The 22,835-nt window shown below is 35.7% G+C and overlaps 1 protein-coding gene and 1 pseudogene across 1 annotated transcript in view; one reads left to right on the forward strand and one right to left on the reverse strand.

Moving 5' to 3' along the window:
- The window catches only part of LOC150098978 (muscarinic acetylcholine receptor gar-2-like), a 131,263-nt gene that overhangs the window by 95,627 nt on the left and 12,801 nt on the right, over positions 1 to 22,835 (forward strand). The gene's annotated exons all lie outside the window — the stretch shown is intronic.
- Positions 8,834 to 8,956, reverse strand: LOC150098979 (U4 spliceosomal RNA; annotated as a pseudogene).

Below are 22,835 nucleotides of genomic sequence, written 5' to 3' on the forward strand. Positions count from 1 at the left end.
TTGTACGTGGAATTTTGAACCACCCTGTATATTGAAAAGTGTTGGAGACAGAGGACATTCCTGGCCTAAGTTTATAGAAATTATTTCATTATCTTTGTATATATTTAATGTAGTTTAATATTAGGTATATTTATTCTTTGTAATATATCAAACAGTATATACAGGGTGTCCCAAAATTCACGCAAGATTTAAATTTAGCGCCATTTGTGCGGTAAAGTGTTGCCAACGAGAAAAAAAAGACAGCGTGACAGTTCAGGGTTATTAAAAATGACCACACTCTCTTCGCTGTGTGTGGTCATTTTTAATAACCCTGAACTGTTCGTTAAATGGATTATGGAACAACAACAAGTGGATGCTTATTTTTCCAACAAAATCATCTTCAGCGATGAGGCTCATTTTCATCTTGATGGCTTCGTTAATCGACAAAATTGTCGCATTTGGGGTTCAGAAAATCCACGAGTGATCGTTGAGAAACAAATGCATTCACAACGTGTCACTGTTTGGTGCGGATTTTGGGCTGGAGGCATCATCGGTCCATTCTTCTTCAAAAATGCGGCTGGTAAGGCAATAACAGTTAATGGTGCTCGCTATCGCGACATGATAATACAGTTTTTTGTGCCTAAATGGCAAGATATGGACGACATGTGGTTTCAACAAGACGGTGCCACATGCCATACAGCCCGAGAAACAATTCAATTACTGCATGAGTCATTTCACGTTTTGGTGATCACAATTGGCCGCCCAGATCATGTGACTTAACGCCGTTGGACTTTTTTGAAGTCTAAGGTTTATGCCAACAAGCCCACGACCACCCACGCCTTGAAGGAGGTAATTGAGCGCTGTATCAACGAAATTCAGCCACATTTATGCAAAACGGTCATGGAAAATTTCGACAAAAGAGTGCGTATATGCCAGCAAAGCAGTGGAGGCCATTTACCCGATATGCTATTCCATGCATAACCCTATACTGTATGAATCAATAAGAAATTACAATTTTTAATTAAAACCTATGTTTTCTATCGAAATTACTTCTTGCGTGAATTTTGGGACACCCTGTATATGTCATTTTACTTTGTCAAATGCTTTTTCGTAATCTACAAAGAAAAGACGTGTTTCTAAATTAAGTTCTCTTCTTGAAAACTACTTATAGAGAAAACAAAGCTGCATCTGTTGTACAGCATCCTTTTCGACACTAGAATAATATTTTTTCCACCACAAAATAGTCTATTATATATATTTTGTAGCATGTATTTATTCAATAAACTAATACCTCAGGATTTACTTTTATCCCCCTTTTTAAATATCGGGATTACTATACTTGTATTCCATTCTATTGGTATTAGTCTATTTGTATTTTATTTAATCTCTGGAATTTTTTTTCCGGTCGGAGTTTACTTCTGCTAATACACCATTTTTTTTTAAATTTTTACTTAGGTTGTCCTTTAATTCTTTCAGTGTTAGAATGCTTAAATTACACCAAAAACTTATATTTAATATTAGTATTAGCTGTTCAGATATCTGTAAAGCAATCAAAGAATTATTTTATATTTGCATTCATGTTGCTTTAGTATTTTATACGCATTGGGTTTTATTTTGTGTACGCCGTTTTCTAGATGTGATACAAATTTTGCTTCCTCTGTGTCTCTTGCTCATCTTTTTTATATTCAATTTCATCTTGTTTTTTGCTACTTAACCATCTTTTAATGTCAGCTTTTTATTTTCAGTTATTGTATATTTATTTCATTGTCCCATATATATAATTCTTTATATGTCTCTGGACTTTCATACGCTGCTGATGTAATAATTTCTTTTATATTACTCGATTCTCCTGTATTTTATAAAAAAATTATGGTATAAATTTTTTATACCTATAGTCTTAATTTTGTTTATTTTTCTTAACCAGTTTGGTGCAAATCTTAATTTTGCCTGCAATAATAATGAACTGAATCTCTTCCTGACTTTGACATCTAGGAAGAGGTTTGCTGATTTTTCATTTGCTATAAAGTAGTCTATTATTGATTTTTGTCTTCTTGCACACCATGTATATTTATTTTTGTAGAATATATTTCATTATTTTTTAAATATTATATATAATCAATGAGTCGCTTTCCATTTTTGTTTACTGTTGGTTCTCCTATTTTTTTTTTCATTCCTATTGTGGCATTAAAATCTCCAGCTATAATTATATATGGTCTGTTTTTTTTTTGTTTTTCATATATTCTTTGTAACTATAAAAGTCATTTTCTTCTTTCCCTTCTTCGGGGGGCATATACTCCAACAGCTGTTAATTTTGCTTTAGTTAATCGCACTTCTAATATTCTTTCATTCTATTATGTATAATGAGTTATTTTTGCTTTAATTGATTTGTAAGTTCAAATCATTACATGAGCTTTTGCATGTATTGTTTGTATACTCCACTATATTGGTTATATGACATTGTAATTAGTTATTTCTTTTGTTTCTGTAAGAACTGCAATTTGTATATTTTTCTTTTAAAAGTTTATCTAATTCTTCTAATGTACCATTAGAATTAATTCACTAGTCCTTATCCTTATAAGGACTGGCTTAAAGGGATGCAGCAAGAATGCTTTTCATCTTCCCTGTTATCTGTAATTGACAGTATAGGGATAAGGTGTTATTGAGCTGTTAAAGCTCTGTTCACGGCAAGAGGGTAACAGCAATAGCCGAGCCTCAATTAGAACTTCATTGGCTACAGCATTGTCATCCATTACCCTCCAAGGGTATTAATCATCACCGCATCTCACGGTCGATTAATTATAATTTCTCCTCTGCCCCAATCACTATTCTTATTCAATGAGATTTTGTACATAAAAGAAGTGGTGTATTAGAATTTTTCAATAATTTTCTTTATTATTTTTCTTGCAATCGGCTCTGTATTAAGAAAATCTAGTATACATTTCAGTTTAAAACTGTTTACTAGTAATTTTCTCTATACAGAGAAAATTCTATTTTCTTAAATTAAGTTTTGAAACCAATGGACTAATGCGTGGATTGTATTTCAGTTTACCTTGATTCTGCAACAATGTATACTTTGTCAAAATATGTAGGTTATTTTGCTCAGTTCTATTCATTCCTCTTATTTCCCGGCGTTCCTTTTTATTGACTGGACTGCTTTCCTAGTGTACTGGTTCTTAGATTTATTGCTTTCACAATGGTGGTTCGTTAGGTGCCTTCTTACTGAGCTTTTTTCTCGAAGAGTTGTCTTGTCTGCCTAATCACCATCAACTTTCTGTTTCCTCTTTTCGCTGACGCAATCACCAAACCTTTCTTTTCTTTCCCTTAAACCGTTTGAGTATCAGTGAATACTTTTATTCACCAATCGTCAATGGGGCTACCAAAACTGCCATTGTTCGTTATTTAAGTAAACAGTTCCAACAATATCAGCATACACAGTTCTAATAAACCTAATGAAGTCCGATAGAAATTGGTGTAGTTTAGTTGTTAGCAGTATAATTGTGAAATAAAATAGCTATGCAAAAATGTAATTATTTTCTTAAGAATCAAATATTTTATATTATAAAAATTAACGGACTAAAATCGTCATGACTCACCAAGAAATTCACAGGATCTGATGAACTTATGTCACTAAGGGTGTGAATCATAATTTTCTGTTATGTGTATATATTATTTTGAAATCCTGATGATGTAAATGACATACTGACGAAACTAACAGTTCGATAAACAATCTATAATTAATTACTCTTTTTTTTTCTTAATCCGAAAAGGCTAAATTCTTACATCAAACATGCTGGATAATATACTCATAGGAATAAAGTTCAGTTGAAATCTTTATTCTTTAAAAACACTTACGTAAATAATCCAAACTCTTCTATTGACTTCTGTTTGCATTTTCACTTAAGATGCCGAAAATACCAACAACTTCAGAGAAGTGATCTGTTTTGAAAAGTTTCTAAATGGAAATCTCCGCCAACCTTTTACTTGCTATGAACTACGCAGCCTATTTGAATGCTTATAAGATCATCTGGTGACTTCCTATCTACGCTTTAATTTCTTCTTCCTCTTCGTTCGTCGGAGTTATCAGCACACATCTCCAACCCCTCCATTATTCCTGTGGTTCTTCCGCGGCTTTTATTCATTATCAGCATTCCACACCAACGAAGATCGCCGCACCAGCTAAGATCTGATGTAAGAAGAAAAGGATATGAACAAAACCAGGGCGCAACTAATTCTCTTGTGTTCGTAATTCTTTGCTAAAGACAGCTTTGAAGAAATAGAATTAAGTCTTATTATGTCTTTGCGTCTGCGGGTTGATGTTATTTCTCCGACCACCAATGCTATAACGTCTTGTGGAGTTCTGTTAGGAGAATTGATCCATATCTTATCCCTAGAAGAGGATTAAATGATGTCATGTATGCACCTTCTCATTGGATAGGGGTTTGATTAGATTTCAACCTTTGATTGTTTGTGTTTATAATAGTAGTACGAACATTCCACCATACATTCACACAGTATTTTTTCGGGATGTGGGCCAATAAATCTCGTATTTTTGTGTAATAAACAAAGAAAAACTGTACTATTATTACAACACTGTTTTCATATAAACTACGAAATATATAAGGAGTATAAGTGATATTTTATTTTAAGTGGCGTAGTAAAATGCTAACGGTATAATCGTATACAAAATTTATCTTAAAATATTCTATTATTTTAATTGATAGCTAATATAAGAACCCCCAATCTTGTGTTCAAGATCAAAATAAAGCGTTATTCTTCCAGCCGCACAGATCGCCTACTAAACTAGTACTATTGCGATTGATTGATATGTTAAGACAACTTACAAAACACTCACTTTAACACTAGGCACTTCTAATTTCAAAAATAGCGATTGTTAAAAGGAAAGGGTGTCGCAATTCATATTTAATAATGTTCAGAAAGTAATAAGGTTTAAAGGTATTTGAAAGTTGATTGTCGGTTGAAAGTCTCGTTATCCACTTTTTTTTATTTCTTTGATAGGAGAAAAGAGACAATAGAAGCCATTTAATCACTTGGTAGATCAAATTTCACCAGAAAACTAATGGATTTTTCGAAACCTGTGATCCTTGCCACCAGTGTCATTCTGTTCAATATATCCAGACGCTCTTTCATTTGCTTTAGTTTTTTTTTTTTTTAGAGACTGTCTCCTTTTTCTGGTAATTTAAGTGAAGATATCTTTTAGTTTGAAATTACACTCAGCAAAATACGATTTTGTTACTGGATTAAATCGATTACTAGAATAAGACAGTAATTTCGCCAATAACAGTTATACGTCTGTAGAGGGGGGAATTCCTGTGAAATAATTCTACAGAACCAGATAAAGACAAGATTGAAATAAACATTAAATTTATTCTTCTAAAGTAAAATAACTGTTGTTCTATCTCATATAATATTTATTAAAGACGATAATTAAAAAATATCACGATATCTGATGTACATTTTCGCAATAAAAATATTTTTTTTTATCTTTATGAGCTAAGCCTATCCATCCAGCCACACACTGTCAAAATGGTTTTTAGTATTCATAAAAAATACAAATAGCTGTTGACCTAGTTGCATGCAACGCACAGTGTCTTTAAAACTATTAAAAGACTCCGTGAATGTAAGGCTAATTTTATCCTTTAACCTTTTCGCTAAAAAAAAAAAAGTCTTACGTCAACACATAATTTTAATACTCCTTCAGAATTGCTTCTTTTAACTTTTGAGATATTTATTCTAAGAAGCTTCTTTTGGTGTGTTCAGCTATAAAATTCCCTGTAGCAGGACGTTATATTTAAAGAGTGAAAAATCGAAGTAACTCAAAGTACAAGATGACAATACAGTCTGCAATAAAAGTCTTGTTCGCATTTATGCAAACCTTTTAGGTTAAAACAAGTTCACACTAATGCATACAAAAGTTGGATAGAGTAAAAGCATTTGCTTTTAGGTTGGATGACGCCTCGCGCACAAATGCTACCAGCTGCTTTATGGGATTTAGAAATGGGGTTAAACTTGTATCGATGCTCTATCGGAGATGATCCTACTCGGCTGCATCTCATGATGAAATGCGATATCCAATAATTTTTTTTCCATTTGCTTGCACAGGAGTACAAAATCTCTTTCATTAGAGGTTAATAGTTGTTTTTGTATTAGACACTGTATATTATTTCTATAAAAATATATAGGATAACTGTTCATAACTTATTTTTAAGTGCTACAACACTAAACGAACTAAATTGCAAAAAATATATTAACTACCTATTTTTCTGTATTTCATACCAGCATGTTACTATGACAATGAGTAAGAAAAGCAGTTCAAATTGTAATGGACAAAAGATTTAGTGTGTCAGTCTGCAACATAACCTTTATGTTAAGCATAAAGCGTGGTATAAAGTTAGGATACGTCTTCCAAATTTTTGGCAAATTAATGCAACCATACTTATTAAGGTTAAGAGAATGCTTCACAGCCATTGCTGATTCTAAAAATAATCTTTCTTACTTGCAACTATTTCTGTATAGCTATTGGTTTTTCTCCCATCTAATCATGTGTGACGGGGTGGCCAAAGCGTGGTCTGCCAGTCCAGACTTGACTTAACAATGGTAGTGAATGTATTTCTTATATTTTCCAAAGTTAAATCTTCCTGTCTAAGTCAGACGGAACTTCATACACTCCAGAATATGCTAGAGGAGGGACTTTGTCGTTAGGAGAGCAGATCAGAGTCAAATAAGTGACACGTGGTATGAAGGTTATATTTTGAGTATTTTGGCTATTTTTCCAATATACCTGTAATGGGATAAGAATAGTAGTGTCGTGTGCCGAGAGAAGTGGGAAGGCCATGGAGTGTTATCTATTTTGCAGGAGCTGCACATATTGTCGAGTAAAGTATAGCGAAAGTAGTTAATTTCTATGGTTAGAGCTGCATCACTAGAAAAATAGTCTTAGCTCTCTGTGTAAGTGTTTTTAGAATATCATAAACAGAAAAAGATGGTGAACCATCCTAAAGGCGAATGACCAATTCATCAACAAAAGGTCAACAGCTATTTGTATTTAGTTCATGAACGGAGAATAAAACGTGGATTTCTCTTTAAGTTGGATTTTTTTTAATATTGACTAGACTCCCTGTTTTTATAGAATCTCTAATTCTACAAGGTGAACGATACGTGCGGTGAATAGTTGCTAATATCATGCAGATTCTGGACTTAGAGGATTTTTCTTAGATTAGTAGTCTCAAAAAATACGTTTCGTAATGTAGATTTTCTTCTTTGTTACAGTGTGCTGTCTGGACTTCTTTTTAAGAACCGCCTCTATTTTCTTTGAATGTACTCAAAATTATTTACTTATTCATAGCACGATTACAAGTTGCTACCCAGCATTAGGTTAAATGCTTGGACTGAGGTGGCAGCTGTGAACGGATACCTTTAAACTGATTAAGATCTTAGAAAAAGAGAGAGAGAGAGAGGGGGGGTGCTAAATAAACAAGCATTCCTCTCACATGTTTGATATTTCAATTAAAAAAAAAAAAGTCTTCCTCTCCTCTTTCAAACTACAAGAGCTCTGTTTTGATATATTCGGCAACATAGAGTATCTCCACCACCTTACTTCGAGTCTTTCCTAAATTTAGGATTCTGCACTTAAGTTAAAAAATATTGGCTTCAATTCGATGAAACAAATATTTTCAGAACTTTTCTAATATAGGATCATATCTGTCAAAAAAACACTTTATGTACAGTTTGGTAGTTTTGTGTACAAAATATGACAATGAAATTTGAGGGAAAGCTATTACTAAGCCATCTGTATTAAATGTTTATTTTTTTTTATTGTTTTTGGCTAGATGGGTGAAGCAAGAATGCTTTTCATATTCCCCGTTATCTGTAAAGAAAATGTATGGATGGTGTAATATAGCTATAAGCTCTGATCATCGCAGGAAGGTAACGGCAATAACCGAGGCTCAGTTAAAACTTCATTGGCTACAGCATTGCCATCCATTACCCTCCCTGGGAACCCATTTTAGTCGCATCGTACAACATTCATGGGCTACAGTGGGGATTTTTAAGTAAAAGCCCTCTTTAAAAATTAAGACGATCCCTCGGACTACTCCCTACGAGGGGCAGAAAAGATAGTCCAACTCAGCGTTGGTTCCACTGAGTAACGCCCCCCCACCACTGAGCAGAACCGCTTATATTCCAGGGAAAAACATCCACCGACAAGGCCCCTCACTGGCCACGCCAGAGGAGACTCCAAATGCTCTCTCAGGGCAAACCCCCCCGAAATCTAAGCGCTCTTCAGCGGGAGCAAAATTTTGGAAGAAACCTAAGAGAGCGAAACTAGTCCCATACGACATGCATGGGAGCTATTCTTACCCCAGCCACCAAGATAAAAAAAAGCATAGTAGAAAGGACTAGATAGTATTTTGTATTAAACAATACAAGCACTGTTGAAAACTATTAAATGGAAGCTAGAACAGGAAGAAAGTATTCCAGAAATACAAAAACTGTATAAAAATTATAACCAATAAGAAGCTCGAGATCATTACATGAAGTGCAGCCTAATGAATAAACTGGATTCAGAAAGTGGTTTAGCAGAAATATCTGCTGACATTACATTAAATCAACGAAGGAAAACCACAGAAGGAGCCTTATCTAAAGGTAAAGCCGTCTCTAAAAATTCGGGCGAACGAGAAGCGGTTCTGCTCGGTGGTGGTGGTAAGTGGAAGGCCATCACTGAGTGGAGCCACCGCTGAGATGGATCCACTCAGTGATGGCCTACCACCACCGAGCAGAACCGATCAAATTCCGAAGAAAAGCATTCACCGACAAAGCCCCTCACCGGAGAACACTTTCCCCGGAGACTCAAATTGCTCCCTTAAGGCAAAAACCTAAAGAGAGCGTACTCATATTAGCAATAGCTGAGCCTCAGTTAGAACTTCATTGGCTACAGCATTGCCATAAACCGCAGAAGGAGCTATTCTTAGCCCGTCCACCACACGGTGGTTTAAATAAATGTTTATAGTCCTTATAAGGACTGGCTTAATGGGGAGAAGCAAGAATGCTTTTCATATTCCCCGTTATCTGTAGAGGACAGTGTAGGGATAAGGTGTTATTAGGCAATTAAAGCTCTGATCATGGCAGGAGGGTAACAGCAATAGCCGAGCCTCAGTTAGAACTTCATTGGCTTCAATCAATCACGCATCTCACGGTCGATTGATTCTATTGAGGGATCTGACTCATTCTTATAAGTAATATTTCTATACAATTAAAAAAATCGTATGCAAACATATTATTTAACTACTCTTGATTGATAAAAATATTTTGATGTTATTTTCATGATTCAAAATATAAATTATATTATCGCTCTTTTAGCATTTCTTTATTAAACATGAGAAAACTAAATGTTGCATGTGAAATATCTGATGACGAAGTCAATTGCAACTTTCTCAATATATATACATACGGGTAGCCTGGTCGTGAAGATATTTCACTTTGAATCATGTTTGCTTATGATTAGGTATAACAAGAATATAATTCCTTGTGAAGTGCAATTTATTTTCCTTCTTAGTCAAAATACTTACTGCAGAGTTCCCAAATATCGAATGAAATAATCCGTCTAGCTACGGATGAGGAGTAGATTTGTTTTGATTCATAAAACGAATCTAATATACGTATTTGTTATTGTATTAATAATTCATTATAATCCTGGAAATGAATAATACTTATATTATTTCAAATATAAGAGCATTAAAGACTACAATAATAAATGTTTTGTTTTAAAGTTTCCGAGAATTTAATGACAAGCTTAAACTTATTCAGAATTAGCTCCAAATAAATTTAAATCTTAACATAATTATTGCAAAGATTTAATATTTTATATCTGAAAATAAAATTCCTTTCAAATTTTACCAATACCAGTTTTATCCCTACCTCCGTCAAACACACCTTTAAGTAATTTTAATAGTTAGCTTATTATTAAGCTAACTCATGGAGCAAAAGATAGATCATAGCACAGATCTATCCGCTAATTAATAGAAATAGCAAGCTCAGCAACAGAATCAAATTGCAGCTATACCAGTTGACGATTCGTCCTATAATCACCTATGCCTCTCCGGCCTGGAGCCACACCTCTAATGCTAACATCATCAAAATACAGCGAGTGCAGAACAAGTGCCTGAGAATGATTTTGAATGCTCCGTGGTATGTTAGAAACATTCAACTCCACAGAGACACAAATATTCCCTATATCTTCTCTTTTCTACGATCCTTAGCCACCAAGTTTTTCCTAAAGACGTCCACACATCCCAACGATTTGGTTCAACAAGCTACAGCATACGATCCAACGGACATATTCAAATACAGAAGACCAAAAGCTATATTGGCCTCCTTTAGTGATGCATAATCTCCATGCCCAATCAGGGCGAGCATTCTGCTCATAAATTTTACCTTCACTGCAACCACAACAGATAGCGGGGAATATGAAAAGCATCTTGCTTCACCCCTAAAGACATAAATGTCAATTGTCAAAAGATAGAAATGTGTACGAGTGTTTTGTATCCTTTGTTGCGATAAAGGTAGATGCAATTGGTTCAGAGACATTAATATCTGTTTAGTGTCCTGTGGACTGGGATTACAAAACCTATAGACGCACTAGCAGAACTGTGTCTTTGATTAGCTCCGGTATCACGAAAGAAAACATTGCTTGAACTATAGAAAGATTTTCCACGTGGAATAATCTAATCAGAAGGGAAACGGTTCGATTTTCTTTATCTTTATTTAAGTTACCACTATTCTTAAACGGTGGCAATGACATCACTCTAAACTCCTTCAGACACTCTGTAATATTTATCGAACTCTAGTGAGATCGTTAAGGGCAAACAGAGAGCCCTAGCCTACTTCACCGCTGTCACATCGAGTGAAAAATCTATTGATTGACAATAATAAGGACAATTCCCGAGCGTTCCCGCGTGCCACTACTCACTACGACTTCCCCTTGGTCACCAGATTGCCCATCACAGTTAGAGAAAGTATTCTTCGGTGTCTAAGACATGGATGCAAAAGGGATTATTTGTCAATCACTTAGAGTGAAAGTCTAGAGAGGAAACAAATGCTTTAAAGAAATGGAAGTTATGAAAAGAAAAATAATAATGTATAATATTGAGAAAGATAATAATACTTATTACCAGAAATAAATATTTAACAAGATTTTTTCTAGCACCAAAATATTTTACATCTAAATTAGAATATTTCGGTCTATTTTAGGTCTTCATTGCTTATAGTTGTATACTAAACTATGTATTATATGCACTAACTTGTAAAATCTTTCTCAACTCCTAGATGTGGTATGAGTGATGAGGATGTGAATTGATTAGCCCGAGCTTGACTTGGAGTTCCAGGATAGAAATTGTCAATAGACCTGTAAATAAGACCCTACCATAATAAAATTAAATGATTCCAACACTTAGCCAAGTAAATCGCGTTTTAGCTCTCCAATCAGCCAGCTTTCCACTTCTTTGACCACCTCTTTTAAGCGTGGGGGTTGTGTTTGCAGATATCCTCGTTTACTGGATTGGTTTGTCTGCTTTGATAGATGGAAAGAAAAAAAACTTCCAGCATCAAACGAGACAGGTTAACTCGCCTTCAGCTGAAATATCCTTATAACCATTCTTCTAGTTCTATACAGGATTCAAACGCAGGTCATTCGCTACCGATTGAGCAACAGAGGCTCTGATAATCAACTCTACATTGTAGGATTACGGTAGCCAACAAATGAACCCAAACAAGCAATATCTTCGTCAAGTATTTGGCTTTAGTTTTTTAGTTCAGCGATTCGTGTTTTAACTGCCTCTACGATGTTCATTAATAGTGTAAACAAGTTGACATTCGTAATGTTTTATTCATTTTGTGCAATTATCAAATGGATACATCTCCAAGAAAGCGTTCAAAAAGATGTACTTCTTTCCCAGCTCAAATTCATGACTCAAAGACAATTTTTCAATGAGCGTGGTGTTGGTTGGGGGTACTGTTAATGCGATTTTAAAGAGGTTTAGGGAGACGTGTGCCTTATCTCTTGACAGAGAAGAAAATTTAGGCGAAAAAGGAAAACTACACTTACCAAGATCGTTTACTAGCTAGGAAAAGCAAAATGAATCCAAGATTTTCTGCTGTAGCCTTATAGCGCCCCTCCCTCTTAAATGGAGACTTGGGAGCTTCGGATTAATGTTACTGGCATTAGAGTCCATCGAATATTGTTGGAAACAGGGAGGACTGCCCACAGACCAAAAAAGAAACAACTGTTGACAAAGGCTATGCAGAAAAATCGTCTCCAGCGGGTAAAAGTGTACAAACATTGGACTGTTAAGAAGCGGAAGAAGGTCATATTCTCAAGTGAGAACCATTTCTTTGTACAATGATATCGAGTACTCTGTTCGCAAATCAGCTACTGAGAAGATTTCTCTAGCCCCCACCTTCAATAAGCTCCTAAACACCAGCTAAAAGATGTTCTTGGGTTCTTTTACACATGACGTCCAGGATCACTTGTGCCTGTTGACAGTATGATTAAAAATGACCAATATTGGAGAAAAGAGTGGTCCCACACATTCACAAAGAACTCATCTTACAACAGGATTTCGCTCCATTCCACACTTCAAAAAAGTGAAAAAGTTCCTCAAAAATCACTACATTCAATTGCTTCAGTGGCCAAGTAACTCTGCTGACATTAACGCAATAGAAAATTTGTGGGCCATAGTTAAAAAGAGACTTGGGAAATTAAACTCTGATACAAAGGATAACTTAATGCAATCCATTAAATGCAGAATGTGTTCTACGTTGGTAGAATCCGTGCCTGAGAAAATTAATGAACTTATTAGGAACACATGAATTATTAGGTCAAGTTGGAGTTTAATTTTTGTACTTAATTTCTTGCGAAATTAAAATTTTTCTTTAAAATCTCAGTGTTAGGATTAATTTGTTCGCTAGAGAAGACAACAGTGCGAGTCTAGACCAGAAAATGTTACAGCAACTAAAATGGAATTTCTCATAAGAAAATTCAAGAGTAAATGAACTCGTACATCTATCGCTCCGTAATAATTCTTATGTGGATTTAGTTAAGTCGGTAAAAATCGTAAAATATGTGCATTTCTTTAGGAGTCATGTACTTCGATGATTTGCTTACTGTTAGCGAATCTTTGACTGGTGGTTTTCATTTCTAAAATATGCTTCTGGGCAAGAACTTGAACACGTGACTTTTTTCTTATCTACAACTTCCAATCTTCATTGATCGTACAATTTCAAGCTCAGACTTACACGTATTTTCTTTTCCAATACTTTTGCATCGACAGGTTTTCTACAAATATCAATTTCACTCTTTGTGCAAATGGCTTTGGGTGTGCTGCTTGTTCCTTTTGACGATTTAATATTTCTTAGAATGCTTGAATTTATAGTTTTTTAATTGGAGTTTTCAGTACATCAGAGAGAACTTTTACTATCTGCTCCAGTAAATAAATTTTCACTTCACTCCCATGATGAACATATAGGGAAACGTAATTAATCCGCTATTGAGAACAAATGAACGTTAGCCTAAGTCTAGAGCAGTTTGTTTGTCTGAAAGACCATTAGTGTTATGTCTACTTTCTCCAACTAGAGAAATCAGCAGTAGCATAATACCTGATGATGTTTTGCTTCATATTGCCGAAGGTCATTACTTTTTTGGCAAAGAAAAACCAATCAGAACTTTGACGTATTGTCAATCACGCATTCATTTAATATCCACTGCCAGTTATGTTTCGTTGCTAATTTAAGTATCACTATATTTTATTCATATTCTGGCGTTCTAATTATCTGACTAACCTATAAATAAACAATGGCGCCTTCCTTAATCTAGAAACGGCTAAATACAAAATGAAAGAGTCCAAATATAAACTGCAGAATACATTTCGGCTGAGCTTTTTACACAAGATAATTTTGCATCTCTTTTCTGTTTTGGTTCTCCAACATACTTCATTTAAATACCCATCCAAATATATTGTGAGGGTTATAATTGGCGATTCTTCTTAATATAAAAGACTTTTGTTTTGAAGCGAAACACCCCTCTTATAGGCCCCTTTTTTCTATCATTTCCAGCAACAAAGGCTACCTCATCATGCACACCTAAAGTATTACTTAGAAATTAGCCAAATAATTATTCAATAAGTATTTATCTAAAATGGTTATTCAATCGGTATGGAGAAGCATAGTTTTCCCTCTCGGAAAACAGACAAACCGGCCAAAAAACACACTCGCCATTTCCAAATAACATCTACCCAACCCATTCGTTCATAACTGATGCAATTTTACACGGAAGATTTAGTTTATTAGCAAGCTTTCTGCTCACATGCAGTACTGTGGTGTTACAGACCTTGTGACCTCTCCTGTCTAGGGCCAGTCCCATTTCATGAAGACAATTCAGTGTTCTGACCTCCCCCATAACTCCATTCTGGATGCATCGAATATTTCAGGGGAAACTTGAGTGATTTTCTAGATAATTTTTTATTAAGCTTTGTTATGCATCAATGCAATTGGTCCCGGTATGTATTTAATAAAATACCATTGCATACGTTAATTCTCTATAAGTGTTTTTACCTTTCAGTACTTCATAATGTTCGTCTATTATACCTTCCATCTATTCCAGATGATTGAGAGTTCCAGTATATGAAACTGGTTTCTTCCATCTCTATCATTCTACCATAACAGCTGCACAACGTTCTATTCACCTCTTTCATTCCTGTCACCAAGACATATCGTCAGAAGTTGTTTCTTATCTGGAACTGTTTACGAATCCTTCAGCCGTACACAACAGGTAGCTACTTGTAGTAGGCTACAAACGTGTCATTTGGTGCAGGGGCAAAGTAACTACGTTCATGGCTGATTACATCTACTTCTAGCCGATTCCAAAAAAGTCATTACTAGCAATGTCACATTTCTAACACCCCGTGGAGCTCGCGGCACTGTGATGTCAGAAACTCGATGTTGGCCCATTCAGAAGCGTTTATGGTCACTGACTATAATGGTTAACAAACGAATTTTTTTTCTTCTGTCACTTCTTTGGTCTGCGATAGCCCGTTAGTCTCTGTAACAAACTGGGAAACATTTGGTTTGCTTTTGGCAAGTCTTTATCTGCTATTTATTTCCACTATTTTTTTTAAATCTCTCTCTCTTAAATACTCGTGCACGTAAGTTGTCTATTACTCGTTACCTAATATAAACTATACAATAAAAAAAAGTTTCAGGGATTTTTTCTATGTAATGTCGCTCGTAATTTAAAACGATATCAGAAAATCTGATGATGATTCCCATGAAACTGCCAGCACACCGTCACATTGCTAGTCTTGCATATATATTATTATTTTTGCTCCCTTTTTTTTTCCTTAATTTTTAGTTTTCATTTTGAAATGACAGTTTGGTTGATCATCGTTTTTGTGTACCGATTTTATTCTGGTTTCATTTACGGCTGTTGGACGCATATTTACATTCAGACAACCGAGCTTCATTCATAACACGTTTCAACTTCATTAAGTTCTGCTCGGAATAATTTGTCACCCCTACTCCCATCTCTCCTAAGAATAAACAGATGTCTTTTAATTTATTTTAAAAGATTTTGTGTTAGTCAGATCTCATAGTAGCCATTGATTGAAAAATATGGTAGATACACCACGAATATTTATGCTGTGACTATAAATCTTCATGAACATTTTAAAGATATAGTTATGAAATTAAACGAAGTTTAAAATTTATTCTTTTCGTTGTTGAGAAGTCTGTATTATCCTGCAGATATCCACACGCTACAAATAGTTATTTGAGATTTTTTGTGTTCCGAAATGGTTAAAAACTGTCATAAGTAGGGACTCCATGGTACAAGCAAGTGACAAATATATATAGATAGTTGTCAAAAGTCGTTCAAGGCAAAAATAACTTCCCTATTCTTGACATCATTCATCATAGTTACATACTAGCAGGAGCGTACTTTGCTGAGGTACTCCGCTTCTTAAAGTATCCTATTTCTTTATAATGCTCTCCAGACAACTTAATATTTTCTCTTCTATCGCCTGCATTAAGTAACGGATCGATGTCCCCCCCCCCCATACACACACTCTTAGATATTCTCTTTATCGTGATAAGAGCCTTGGATCTATTGACAACCTAATGAATATAAAGAGCCGAGGCGCAATTATAAAATAAAACAAAAACTCGAAGAAATAACCGAAGAATCGTTTTCCCGGTTGATTTCCTTACTAAAACTTTCCATGTTTCCATCTTAAGATAGCAACTGCTGTTAGCTAAGGCGCTAACAAGCAACGTTTTCTTTCCAATACTGCGAGAGTGCATTGTTTTCGCATTCCACCATCAATCACTATTTCAGGTGTCTTTTATCAACGTTCCAAATGAGGTCTTGGGCAATTTCCAACTCTTTTATTCATGGGTTTTATGTAGCATCGAATGCTAACCGTTAAGTACATCGATTCTTGCTTTAATGTTAACCATGACTGCCCTACCAGCAGAAGTGTTTGCCTACGTTCGCGAAACATATCATCAATGGGAGCTCCTTTTCCCTAAGATCGATATCTTCTAGTGTCACGTGAAAAAAAAAAATAAAAGGGGGGGGGATATGTGTGGTTCTTTGTAAATAAAGCAATTGCTTACAGATGAAAGAAACAAAAGATCCCAACTGATAAAATTTCGTTCTTGACTTCCATTGCAATGGTAACGGTGATTTAAACACCATCTGGTGTAACTTGACTGCTGTGCACCGCACATTTTACATGTATAAGTCTATTTTTTATTCTCTAGGAAATAGATTGACAGATACAATATCTGGAAACTAAGATGAAACTCTTGTAACTATTCCATTATGATTCCGCTATTAGTCTCTTCATCCTCCATGAAACGATTTATATGCGTTCTTTAATGGTATATTTAACTATGAAATTGCAACTAGTATTCAAAGTATGTTTAAAATTAAATTATTATTTGAGTTCTACAGTTTATACACCTTCTTTCTATATATATAAGAAAATTATTTGTAAATCACAACATCATAACAGTTACTGTGGGTATGATCTCGAAAAAAAGTCCTTTTTAGGACTTCCAAGGTAACAAATGGCGATGCAGTAGCCAATGAAGTTTTAACTGAGGCTTGGCTATTGCCGTTACCCAGCCATGACTAGAGCTTTTTAGCTCAACAACACTACATCCATACAGATTTACTTCATTCAGATGACGGGATAAAGAGTCAAGGACTCAGTCCATCTCCCAGTTCTTTTAAGAACTTTAAGAACAGTTACTGTGGGAAATAAAGATTAGAGGGGATAGCAGACGGCAAAGCTGTAGCCAATGAAGTTTTAACGCAGAGGCTCGGCTATTGCCGTTACCCCGCCATGGCAAGAACTTATAGCCCTCTATTATCCCATCCTTACATTGTCCTCCACAGATAACGGGGGATATGAAAAGCATTCTTGCTTCGCCGATCAAGCCAAAACAAATAAAAAAAATTACTGTGGTGACAGGCATTCAAAATATATATTTTTTTAAATTTAATTGGCTGTCATGGAAGCAAAAAGTCTTATTTATGTGCAATAAAAAACTGTTTATAATGAAAGAAATTTTAGAGACATCCTTAGCCCGGCCGCGAAACTAAAGTACTGTTTACAACTTTTCGCAGGTGGGAGACATAGAAAGATAAACAATTACTTAACCACCTCATATGAAATATTGCATGGTTCTCTTTTTCATCCTGTATAGTAGACAAAGCATATTAAATAATATATAATAAAATAACTTGAAAATAAAAAAAAACAACTACTGGAAGTCAAATACGTTTTCTTTTTTCTATTTGCTGCCACGCTAGTAATAAAGAGAAGTCTTTTGGGGTTAAATTCTGTTAAATAATTAATTACGTTGGGTATGCTTTGAGAGAGTCAAACCCTATTTTTTCTTAAGATAATAGGGTTCGAGAATCGTGTCGTTTAACTCCTTTTAGAGAAACAGTTACTTAGATCAAGTACCGCTCCCAATAGAATCCGCTTCCCCCCCCCCTCAATTGGCATATGTGTTTTTATTATGTCTTTCTTTTCACTGCGTTGTGTATAAATTAAATTTTACTAGAGACCCAATTATACAGAGATTATATTCATAATATGCGGAGGCAGAATTAAAATATTTCCACATAAATCTAGAAATTATTTGGTACAAGGGCTTAACTGTTTCTGGATGATAATATTCATATCGTTGTAATCAGGATTAGAATTTGCTAAGTAGGGAATTCTGTTTTAATTAAGGAATTCAGACTTAGGCAATATCTATAATTAGACAGAATTCTGTGAGTAAATTACTCAGAGAAAAATCTCCAGGTGCAAGTTAAATTGCCCTCCCGATTATTATTTGTTCAATCAAAATAGTTCGACAATTATCTTGAGATTTGAGGCTGCTTTATACAATTGTGGTATCCTCTAACTCTTAGACAAATGTTTTGTTGTTAAAAGGCTGACGTGTTGGTCTGCGACCTATTTTAAGAAAGATAGGGCATGTTCAAATCACAGTATATTTTTTCTTTTACAGTTGATTTTATGATAGCAATCAACGTATTTTAAATCATTTATCCAGGAAATGCGTTTTTCTTTCCTCTTGAAGAAGGTATTTCCTTTCATGCGAAGCTAAAAAAAAAAAAAAAAAAAAAAATTAATTACATTTTTACAGACGCTTCTACGTGTGGAGTCAGCATTTTTGCCGTTGTATGAACAACTTCCAAGCTGAATAAACAGGCAGTGGAAACGTGACTAAATAATCAAAATGCCTCCAGGGGTCGCTACATGCTTGTAAATCAAAACAGAGCCTTAACTGGGAGAAGAAACGACATCTGTTGTAACACACTCTGAGTAGAGTAGGCGAGAAGTAGTTTTGACTACTTCCCACTGCTGTACGAACAAGATATATTTGCAGTCCTACAGGGACGTCTTACATCATTTGCGAGTTGGAAGCCATAAATCCACCTACTGTGATACAATATAACTATCTGCGTATCATCCTTTCATTTCATGCCCAGTTCAAAAACTAAACAGAGGATTTAACTATTTTTTAAATCAAATTATAGCATCTATTTCAGTATACTGGATAATATACAAGCAGAAGGGCCAGGTAAATTCATAATATAATGCACTATACAACAAGAAAACTCCCTTTATACTGTGTAGTTGCTTCTGTTGCAATTCGTAAACAACTAAGGATATGAAGCCAATATGTTAAGTGTGTTCTCCCTGTTGATTTGTGCGAGGAAACTTTTCCCGGGAACAAAAAACGTCCTTATGATCGTTCTTAGCTACCCAGACGAGGTTCAAGCCTGTGTCATATTCTAGAGAAAGGTACAGTAGATTAGTTCTCTTTTGGGGGGCTAGATGGGTGAAGCAAGAATGCTTTTCATATTCCCCGTTATCTCTATAAGAAAATGTATGGATGGGGAAATATAGAGCTAAGCCCTGATCATGGCAGGAAGGTAACAGCAGTAGCCGAGTCTCAGTTAGAACCTCATTGGCTACAGCATTGACAGCCATCACCCTCCAAGGGTACCCATTTTAGTCGCCTCGTAAAACATGCATAGGCTACAGTGGAGCTATTGTTATCCAGGTCACCTCTTTCACGTAGGCAGTTTCTTGATATATTATAAATCGAAAGGTGTTCTTGTATTTGATGATATAATTATTATATTACGTAATGCGCAAAGGACTAACAAGAGTTTCTTTTTTCATACTACTTGATTATAAAGAAAATTGTTAGTGATCTACGAAACATGACTCTCGTTTGTCATGGATTCCAATATGTTAATACGAGCCGGTTATGCTCTGGTACCTTCAGTGAATGAAGAGCTATCACTGCTTAACTTGAATATATATCAAAATGAATTCAAATCATAATACGAAGAATGAGAGTTTGGTTAATTTCGAGTTGTACTGCGAATGATTATCTAAATATTCATGTTTACACAGGCGTGCTCTGCTAACATTTTGTTCACAATATTACTAGTATTTTTTTTTTTTACAACCGTTGTAAAATGCATAAACGGAATATATTTTTATTTATTAATTTAACAAATCCTGCATTTTTCTGGAGGAGTAGAGCAACGTTTGACAGAGTGTATATATCCCAACTATACTTGACCTCCTCCCAAAAAAATCACCTGTTTAGATAACACGTTTTGCTTAAATGACTTAAAATAACATATTGCACATGTTCCGTGACATTGAAAAATACTCTTCCTGTCATTGGACATCATTTTACTTTAGTTTCTACAACACTAAGTGATCACCTGCTGATTTACTTAGACCAATCTAATTAAAATATCTGTACGAACTAATTTTCTTCCAGATAACCCGAACCACTCTCCAGATCTCTTCTTTACCAATGACCCTTCCAAAAATACAATGAATGTAGTGAGTCCTGTGGGTAATTCTGACCACAATCTAGTGCTCATCTCCTTCCCCATACAACAACGCTTACACAGTCACTTCCACACACGAGCAGTTCGGCATTATAACAGTATCAAGAGGGACAGCCTCCGAGACTACCATGCTTCATTCCCATGGTTGCACTATTGTTTCCAGCCTTCAAAACCCAAACGTATCACCAAAGTAATCCTCACTGGCATGAAACATACATTTCCCACACTTCCCTGAACTATCGTCCCTTAACCAAAGCCTGGTTCTCCAAAAGATGTGCCAACGCTATACAAATGAAAACTCAAGCATACCACAACTGGCTTAAATCAAAAACTCCTTCAGTGCTTATACTGAAGCCCAAAATAGATGTAAGAAAACTATCAATGCTTCCAAAACAAAATATGAACGGGCAAAAGGCAAGGAACTTTCAGCCTGCCCAAATGGCAGCCGAGCCTTTTAGTGACTTGCCAAAGAAATTGGTCATAAAGTTTGCCCAAATGGCTCAATTGCATCATCACCCACAGAAAAGCTAATCTCCTGGCTTCACACTTTGCCTCCAATGCATGCATAACTGACAATGGCAAATGCCCCCCCCACCCCCACAGTCATTCCAACTGCCCAACATACAATGCCCCCTGTATCCTTTGTCCAGAAAGAGATAAGAAAGCTATTGTTTAAATTAGACACAAAAGAGTCTGCTGGTCCTGATGGCATTCCTCCAATTGTCCTGAAGATCTGTGCACCAGAAGACTGACGCCTGTACATACTCTCTTACTCCCTTGATATCTATCTCAAAGCCTGGAAATTGGCCCATATTCAACCCATTCCTAAGAAAGTGACAAATTACTGCCATCTAACTACAGCCCAATCTCACTCACCTCTATTTAAAGTGATGGAGAAAAACCATCAATTCTCAACTCCTACACTACTTTGAAGGCACCCAACTATTAAGCAACTATCAGTACGGATTCCGTCGCTGTCGATCAACAGGAGATCTACTCTCATATATCACTCATCTCTGAACAAATGCCATGGAGAAATTTGACAAATATCAGGTGGTTGCACTTGATATCGCCAAAGCTTTTGACCGGGGGCCTGGTAGAAGGGCTTACTAAGCACACTCCTATCATTTGAACTGTCTCAGAACTTTTGCAGTTGGATTGCCAGCTTGCTGAGGTTCCACAAGGTTCTTTCTTCTCACCAACCTTCTTCTTCTGTATATCAATGGCCTACTTCAGCTGACTTCCAACCAATACACAGTTTTGCAGATGGCAGCACTCCCTTTCATTTGACAAACCTTACTCTACGCAACTCGCTTCAACCTACAGAACATCAACCACCATGCCACCCTCCAGTGGGAATAAAGATAACCTCGCCAATTTCAATGCTAGTAAAACCCAGTTCTGTCTTATTTCTCACAAAAAAAAATAAACATTTTCTCCCAATATTATTGACAACACTCAAATTTCCAGACAATTTGAGATTTCTCTTCTTGGAATCACCTTGACATCAAGCCTCTCCTGGCATAAACACATCACAACCATTGCATCCTCAGCTTCTAAAAACCTAGGATTCCTCTTTCGCTCAAGACATTACTTCACCTCTCAACAGCTGTTAACCTTATGCAAATCACAAATCTGCCCAGCTATCAAATACTGCTCTCACATCTGGAGTGGGATGTGAGAGCAGTATTTGATAGCTAAAATGCTTGACTCAATACAGAGGAGAGCAACTGGGTTATTAATCAATCCATCTCTTAGAAACTCACTTTCACGCAGACCTCTGCAATTTGTGTATTCTACAAATATTTCCATAGCAAATGTTCATCTGAAATAGCATCAACAATTTCCCTCACTCAGTACTAACCCCTTTGGAACACGTACAGCTTCCACCTAACATCCTTTCACGAGTCCACCTTGAAACCCACAGAACACATTTCTTTTCCTCCTCCTCCATCCCTGCAACTGCTGTACTGTGGAACAATCTTCCTCCTGGTGTATTTGCCAAGGAATACAATATACTTACTGTCCTCTTTCGTGTTTCCACAACAGCCTCTAGGAGTCTCGGTTTCTTGCATGGCTGGTGAGCTGTCTGTCTATATGTTTGTAATCCGGAGTTGACCTTTCTTGATGTTATCCATTTAGTTCTTGGTCTTCCTTTTTTTCTTGCATAGAAAGCAAGGTTGGGTAGCCTTTTTTTGATGGCATTCTCTCGACATGTCCGTACCAATGAAGTTGTCTTCTTTTGATCTTTTCCATTAATGAATCTATATATTTCAGATCTCGTCTTACAGTTTCATTTGTTTTCTTTTCTGAGACATTTCATCTCGAAAGCCTCCAATTTTCGTATCTCTGTTTTCTTGAATGTCCAAGTTTCTGAAGCATATAGCAC

Source organism: Typopeltis vanoorti, chromosome 15 (genome assembly GCF_054136105.1).
Source record: "Typopeltis vanoorti isolate ZY-2024b chromosome 15, IOZ_Tvanoo_1.0, whole genome shotgun sequence".
NCBI lineage: Eukaryota > Metazoa > Arthropoda > Arachnida > Uropygi > Thelyphonidae > Typopeltis > Typopeltis vanoorti.